This window comes from Acipenser ruthenus, unplaced genomic scaffold, assembly GCF_902713425.1.
Source record: "Acipenser ruthenus unplaced genomic scaffold, fAciRut3.2 maternal haplotype, whole genome shotgun sequence".
Lineage (NCBI taxonomy): Eukaryota > Metazoa > Chordata > Actinopteri > Acipenseriformes > Acipenseridae > Acipenser > Acipenser ruthenus.
In genome coordinates this window covers 172,501-181,580 of record NW_026707802.1, presented here as the reverse complement: position 1 = coordinate 181,580, position 9,080 = coordinate 172,501, and positions in this window count along the sequence as shown.

Genomic DNA, 9,080 nt, shown 5'->3' with positions numbered 1-9,080 from the left:
CCAAAGCTACCCGATTCCAGCCTTGCTGAAGCACCCCCAGATCATCACCGATCCTCCACCACATTTCACAGTGGGTGCGAGACACTGTGGCTTGTAGGCCTCTCCAGGTCTCCGTCTAACCATTAGACGACCAGGTGTTGGGCAAAGCTGAAAATTGGACTCATCTGGGGGTGCTTCAGCAAGGCTGGAATCGGGCAGATTTGTCTTTGTGAAGGACGCATGAATCAAGCCAAGTACAAGGTTGTCCTGGAAGAAAACTTGCTTCCTTCTGCTCTGACAATGTTCCCCAACTCTGAGGATTGGTTTTTCCAGCAGGACAATGCTCCATGCCACACAGCCAGGTCAATTAAGGGGACAGTGGAAAAGAAAATCCAAAAGGTGTTGTTAGCGGACGATTGTTACAGTACAGGGATGGTGGTGGTGAAAAACTGAAATTTCCGGTCAGTATGAAAGAGATACTGTTGTGCATATGCATTTATAAGGCATTTCGGGCACTTAAGATGCAATGCGACAAGCGAAACTGTGCAGTGATGCGTCAAAATGAATAGAACCTATACTTTTGATAAGTATCTTTCACACGACAAGCTACGCAGGAACGGTACCAGGGCAGCACTGGACTGACGAGAAATAAATAGGATTGAATCCGATTTTTTGCGATTTGACGCACGTCAACTAGGGCATTGAGCAATCGGAGAACAGCTTCAATGCACGTGGTCCAGCAGGGTGAAGCAGTTTCCAAAATGACGGAGGAAAAATACTTGTCGTTGAAAAACTACCCAGAGCTTTATGACAAAGGCCATCACAATTATAAAGATACAGATTTGAAAGGGAATATATGGGAGTCCATTTCGAAAGAACTGGATAAGCCTGGTATGTGTGATTTATTGCCATATGTGTTGAAATACCATCAGAGAAGACACTCATAATTTCCACATCATGTTGATAAGTAGTACCAGTCTTGATCATAGTTCTGTCAATAGCAATTTTGAACAGTTGTATAGATCTGGCAATTTTCAAACCTATCGCTGCTGGTTTGTGTGGTCATGTCGCTGCGAAAGGTCTCGTCGGGAGTCGTTGCCAATTAAAAAATCACTTTGTGTCTGGTGTGTGGAGACCTTTACTCATCCACTTTTTAATATGTCTTATGTAGACATTGATTTAATTTATATGTCAATTATAAAACCATGGCAGCCACTAAGCCAAGTCAGTTTTCCCCATTTACTATTTTTTTTTTATTTTTTTATTTAACAATAAAACAAACTGGTGATTTTATTGTTTTAAATGAATCCCAACTTTGGTGTTTGTGAAATAGACACAGATTCCAGGTGCAGGGAAAATGGTAGAAATAATATAATATCCCCTGTCAGATTTTGTTTTAAAACAACCCCCAATACATGTACTTGAACCAAATTTATTTTTCATACATTTATATATAAAAAATATTAACTTCATAAATTAATTTAATGTATAGAGTTATATGATGAAAATGCAGATTAAAGTATTGTTTTTTCTATATGGTCTCATTGTTCCGGGGATTGCTAAGCATACTAATGAAATCAAGTTATATAGCCCACTATTGTGTGCAAGTGGATCTTTCAAACTGGAGGACACAGAGATTGCTACATCAATCAATCTTGCTACAGTCCGCCACTGATGAAGTAACTTCATAATTGTATTTGTTATCTTGTGCAGGATGAAAGTATACAAGATGGGCCAAAGTAGATGAAGACCAAGTGCTTATCTATTTCAAGCCTTACAAGGTGAAAGCAGAAAACAAATGCCAGGTGAGATTGTAATGATTGTAATGGTGCCATACATATATTGAATATTTAGTTTTCTTATACATTCTGTCTGAGTCCGTTCAAAGTAAACACTCCCCGCCCCCAATAGCATAATCCTTTGGCATTTTACTATATTTTTAGTTTCTTTATTGGGGGTGGGGTGTTTGGGTATCCATATGAATTTTCCTGACAATTGGATAAGTTTGACGTAGGTGTGACATAGGGTCAGATGTAGAGGTGGGATGCTAAGAAATTCTCATGGTATGATAACTATCAGAAAAAATACCACGATTATCATATAATTATATTGCAGTGTAATTTTTTATATAAAATATTCAACTGGTTTTCAAATATGCAGATTAACACAAATCCACACACCTGTACTTTATTGGGTACCAGTATCTTTGCCTTCAGTCAGATTTATCAAGGTATTTGCATCAAAATGGGATTTACATCCTTTTTTTGTGAAGAAAACAATGTGTTAATATTGCTAGTAACAAACAATAATTTAGGCATACAGTACTTTTGAGTCTTTTAAAAGCCCTTTCACAAATGGTCGTTTGGTGCATGCTGAAGTACGGTTCAGTTCATTTGCAGGCATAAATGAAACATCCAAAACAAACTGATTCACCCCAGAATTTGCACCAAACCAATCGGCCTGAGACTACTTGTAAATACACAGATATACTGTATATGGTGCAAACTGTATTTGTGTAAAGACCATCATAAATATGCCCTGTTTCTTACATGCGGCTACTTTTTTATGTAAAGCAAACACCTTTGTATAATGGAACAGTCCAGGGATTATGGCTAGTCTGTAAATGTTATTGTGTTTTTGTTTGTTGTTTTTTTTTTTTTTTTTTATATAAAATGTTAATTATTGTATCATTTAACAACTGGAATAATGGCTGGTTCAGTGTGTACTACCAGGGAATAATACCATAGAGAGGTTTTGGGGAGAGAGTTTTGGGGACAGGAACCATTCAGATGGTATTACCCCTGGTAATACACACTAAACCAGCTATTGTTTATTGTAATATATGGATTTGAGTCTGAACAATATGTGTCTTCCCTTTCGGGTCTGCGTGGTGGATAGACTGAAATGCCAGCTCTGCACAAGCCACACTTTGAGCTCAAGCTGATGTGTTGAAGTGATAATACCATCGTTCAGAGCCCAGCGAAAATATTACCATTTGGGTATTACAAGATTTTTTTTCTATGACGCACAGTAGTATTCTTTAGGTCTATCCATGTATTTCAATAGATTAACCTATATTAATATAAAAACATAAGAACATAAGAAAGTTTACAAACGAGAGGAGGCCATTCAGCCCATCTTGCTCGTTTGATTGTTAGTAGCTTATTGATCACAAAATCTCATCAAGCAGCTTCTTAAAGGATCCCAGGGTGTCAGCTTCAACAACATTACTGGGGAGTTGGTTCCAGACCCTCACAATTCTCTGTGTAAAAAAGTGCCTCCTATTTTCTGTTCTGAATGCCCCTTTATCTAATCTCCATGTGTGACCCCTGGTCCTTGTTTCTTTTTTCAGGTCAAAAAAGTCCCCTGGGTCGACATTGTCTATATCTTTTAGGATTTTGAATGTTTGAATCAGATCGCCGCGTAGTCTTCTTTGTTCAAGACTGAATAGATTCAATTCTTTTAGCCTGTCTGCATACGACATGCCTTTTAAACCCAGGATAATTCTGGTTGCTATTCTTTGTACTCTTTCTAGAGCAGCAATATCCTTTTTGTAACGAGGTGACCAGAACTGAACACAATATTCTAGGTGAGGTCTTACTAATGCATTGTAAAGTTTTAACATTACTACCCTTGATTTAAATTCAACACTTCTCACAATATATCCGAGCATCTTGTTGGCCTTTTTTATAGCTTTCTGAGTCAACATAAACTCCTAGGTCTTTTTCATAGTTCCCTTCTTCAATTTCAGTATCTCCCATATGATATTTATAATGCACATTTTTATTGCCTGCATGCAAAACTTTACACTTTTCTCTATTAAATGTCATTTGCCACGTGTCTGCCCAGTTCTGAATGCTGTCTAGATCATTTTGAATGACCTTTGCTGCTGCAACATTGTTTGCCACTCCTCCTATTTTTGTGTCGTCTGCAAATTTAACACGTTTGCTTACTATACCAGAATCTAAATCATTAATGTAGATTAGGAATAGCAGAGGGCCTAATACTGATCCCTGTGGTACACCACTGGTTACCTCACTCCATTTTGTATTATAGGTAAAAAAGAGATGGAGGATTTTTTGTTCCAGCACTCAAATATAAGGCATGATTGGACAACTGTCAAAGTGAAGATATTCAACGAGAAGAGCAAGATACAAAAGCTTTCACAGAGACGTCTGGCCAACCTCCAGGAGTGACACTGGGAATAATTACTCTCATTATTTCATGATGTTTGTAATTAAACCTTATAACTGTAATTGTAATCGTGACTGCAATGGTGCTAAAATACAATAATGTGGATGGATATTGAATTGAGTCTACTAAAGGCTGTCATTCATACCTGAATTCATTGTATGAGGGACGTTCTAAATGTTTTTAAAACACATACACTAATGGGAACCACTAATTTTCAGCTTAGCCACCGCCTTTAAGAATGCACTTTTCATATAGTTTTTTTTCTGTGAAGTTTTTGCTCGATTTGTATAATTTTGCGCACGACTACTGGCCACGATTGCCTCAGGTGGATACACTAAGAACTTAAGCCTTTATATACCTGAAATATGTCATTAGCATTTCTGATTGGATTACCTTAACCCTTTGCGGTCCTATGTCGGACCTGGTCTGACATCGCAATTTTCCCTTTCCGGTCCAATGTCGGACCCTGTCCGACATCATCAAAAAGACACAAAAAACAGGTCTCTAGTCTTTTTTCTCCGGAAAAAGCCGAGAAAACTATTCAATGGCCGAGTGAGACCGATAGGAGCCGAGAGAAGCCGGAAAAAAAAAAAATAGTGGGTGTATCTCATGAATACTGATAGACCCGACACTACATAGATAACACGGACATACACAAACAAGATAGCTGCTTCCGCATCCAGCGCTCAGAGAATATCACAGACATTTGCAGAGCTTTTTGAGATGTTATAGTAATAAAATAATGACTTGGATCGCATTACTGAGGTGTTTGCTGGAGATGCAGTACTGAGTGTCCTGTTGTTTTGAAGTGTCTTTTAAACCTGTTTTACTGTGAAAAAAAAATACTTTTAAACAGCGCGTCTAAAATAAACTGCGTGTGTGAAAATAAATTGGACCTGACACGCACTTAATAAATGAACTGCAAAGGGTTAATATTTCACACAGCTACTATATTTCCAGTAACAAACATTAACTGATTTGGAGACTCCTGGTGACATGAAGTTGTAAATGCACACCATTTATTTATATATCATTTTTCATTTTCGTTTTACATTTTAATTAACATAAGTAAGATAAGTTAAATGTTTTAAACTCACCGATATCACCAAGATGTGGCTGGATCGGTCTAAGAAAACAGTTTGGTATGGTGGGCAATCGTTTTCTCGTTTCTTTTCTTTCCTGTTGGTTTGTCCTCTGCAGAGTGGGTGTCCCTCTTTAATCCTTTAAACTCTGCATATTTCTCAGCTTGGAAAGTGTCAATGTTGGGGCCGTTAATTGAAACAAACAGCATGCTGTTCAGTGTGCTTACATGCATTCGGCTTCTCTGGTCGGTCAGAATAAGGTTCATCACACTAAAGCCACGTTCACATTCAGCAGTGGACCACAGGAATTACACCTACTGTGGTTACCAGTTTGTTCAGGTTATCCCCCATGCGCTGAGTATCTTTGTGCTCTCTGAATTCCTTTATAGTTAGAGGTCGTGAAACGTTGAATTTTAAAGTTTTGCACAGATTCATAACTTTATCGTCCCCAAACAAAATTCTTGCATCCTCTTCTACAGGCCATGATGTGGGGTTGAGTACGGCTGCCTCCTCCAGGACCCCTTTATCATCAAATCTTCTTTCGATGTTGCCAAATAAAGCTTGTATGAACTGCGTGCGGAAACCTCTGTATTTCATTTGTTGAGCGTCAGATGGCTGTGTGATTGGAACCCCTTTAAATGCACCGGCTCTTGAGAACTCGTTGTTCATTGTGCTGGTATTTATTCAATCTCTGTCCTTCATAGCACGTAGAGCTTTTAATGCAACATCAATCTCCGGCTTGACAGTGATGACAGTGGAATTCCTATTTTGAAGAAACAGGGATAGCGCTTTTAGCGTCTCGAGTGCATCTTTCATTGTTGCTACTTCCATTACAAACAGCCAGTTTGTCATCTTCCCCAGTAGACCACCACATTCTGCTTTGTCCTGTGAAGAACGTGAGATGTCTGTTGAACCATTTCTAAAAAATGTAACAAGGGCAGGGTAACTTTCCCATAAAGCAGTCACCGATGTGCAGGAAGATGACGGCCAACGGACGTCAGAAACTCGACCAACCTTGTGTATATGTACACAGAGCTCAGCAGCCACAGCTTCAAGTTGCCTCTGGTTCTTGGGACTTAGTGAAAAAAATGAATACAGTGAATCGATTAATAGCTGAAAATGACTTGCTTCCTTTACTGTTCGAACAGCGTCGTGAACAGCAAGCTCCAGTTTGTGGTTCATGCAGTGAATCTCGATTAGATTGTTGTTGATCTGTTCTCGCAGAATTGATGCTGCCCCTTTGTATTTCCCCAGCATCGATGCTGCTCCATCAGTTGCAAAACCCAGCAGACGCTCTCGAAGTATGTCTGCAGTGATGCCATACTGATTGAGGCTGGAAAGCAACTCATCTGCAATGCCAGCACCTGTCCCCGACTTTAGCGGCACAATGTTAAAAAAATAGTTGCCTAAAATAATATAATTGTATGTAAAAATAATGTGATATGTTGTAACAATTGTAAGTTGCCCTGGATAAGGGTGTCTGCTAAGAAATAAATAATAATAATAATCAATTACATACTTTGCAAGTTGTGCAGCCATTTTGTCTGCTACAAACAAGAGCATATTACAACCTGCATGGTCGGAATGCAGCATGTTCCCAGTATCCAATCCATTAAGCTGCTGTAGCTGCAAAATGTTTGGATGCATCTTAAACGTTTTCTTTACAAATCATGTAGGCTGTTATCATTATGCTCGTCGTTTTTTCCGATCACTGCAGTGCTGTTTTCAGCAGCTTTCTCTATGGCCTGCTTTTGTCTGGCTTGCGCTATGTGTTCACATTTCATATGAGACTTGCATTTACCGTGTTCACTTATTTTGTCATTTAGTTTTTTGGCTGATGTTGCAGTTGTGCCATTCATAAAGGCCTGGTCAATTCCAGGTCGTTCTTTTATATGGGTTCCCAGATCACGAATTGCTGAACAAACCGAGCAAATGACTGAACCGCTGGGATTAGCCTTTAGCCAAGCGCGATTAGCCTTCCATTTTTTGAAGCGAGCCTGCCCTACACAGCCGCCGATATTAATTGCCTGCTCTTCTGAGGCCCCTATGCTCTCCTGTGTGTCAGTACACATAGGGTACATACCTGCATCGTCACCTTTGATAGCTTTATTTCTGCCGCTGCAGAAATAAAGCTGTCTAGAGGATGAGATGTTCAATTTGAGCCCAGTTTTGGCTGTTTTGGTGATTTTTTGTATTTTTCATTCATTAGTAGTAAACTGGCAGTTATAGAAAAATAGCTGAATATGTCAATGGTTTCCTCCCAGTTTCTCAATATCTCCACATTTCTTAGCCACATAGTCAGGTTTAATGTAAACTAGAAGTTGTGATCTTCAATTTAAACCCACTTTTGCCTGTTTGGGGGATTTCTTTCATTATTAGTAAACTGGCAGTTATATACCATTCTGTTCAATACAGTTGATTTGACTGCACAGCAAAAACCAGCTAGCTTTGAGGCTGCATACCTCCATAAATAGGAAAGTTCCACACATATTGCAAAAATGCTCTAGTCCACAGTGATCAGACCTACAATTTGAGACCATTTGGTGATAAAATGCAGCTTTGTGTCAATTTTAAACCACCCCAGACGTTTCTGTGCAATACTGTTTGTCATTTGTTCAAAGGCGTACAAATAAACACCTGTATTTGTTGACAGAGATGCTGTGTCAGTGTATAAACACCTGTATTTGTTGACAGAGATGCTGTGTCAGTGTATAAACACCTGTATTTGTTGACAGAGATGCTGTGTCAGTGTATAAAGGCCTGATCTCATTTACACAGGGGCTGTGTCAGTGTATAAACACCTGTACTTGTTGACAGAGACCGACTTTATACCTTAGAAGAAGGTAAAGCTTTTTTTGTAGCTCTGGTCATTTACTTCGATTCTGGCTGTGGTCATATAACTCAATTCTGACTCTGTTCATGTAGCAGTATTCTGACTCTGGTCATGTAACTCAATTCTGACTATGGTCATGTAGCACTATTCTGACTCTGGTCATATTCCAGTATTGTCACACTAAGTTCCAACATTGGCTAGTTCAGGGATCCCGGCTATTGTGTACTGCCCCAGTATAAATATGTTTAATCTACATACAAAGCTGTTTAATCTACCCTGCCCTCTGCTCCCTTTGAACTGTCCCCTGCTCCCTTTGTCTGTACCCTGCTCCTCTGCGTAAAAATGTCATTTTAAATACAACAAAGATCCGCACAGCAAGGGTATGGAGCGGATAACTTGGCACAGCAAGGCAGCTCCTAGCTGGGCAGATGCTGCAGCTCTGCCTCTCGTGCAACTGCTACATTTCATAAAAATAGGAATGTGTCAAGCAAGGAGAATAGCCAATTCGTTAGGAACAGGCATTTGGAAGACAGTACATGTTTCAAATGATTGAAAACTGGGAAACTCTTTGAGAAAAAAATCTTAAAATCCTTTATTGAAAAATAAATAATATCCACATTTGTTTTAAAGAAATAATGTTCCGATAGTCGTTTGAAATGTGCTGCAAGTTTAAAATCATCTGGAAATTAAACACTGATGCCTTTTTTAATTGTATTTTTTCTGAAAAAAAGTTGAAAGGCTGGGAGGATCTTCTGTGGAGAAGATCTTCCCGGCCTTTCAACATTTACTTTTCAAAACGAACATTTGTCATTCAAAAGAATGTGGAGAAGATCTTCCCTCCCTTTCAACATTAATTCTCAAACTGAATGCAGTAGGGATTCAAGGAAATGCATGCACATGGATTAGGGAGTGGTTAACATGTAGAAAACAGAAAGTACTAAATAGAGGAGAAACCTCAAAATGTAGTGAGGTAGCCAGGGGTGTACCTCAGG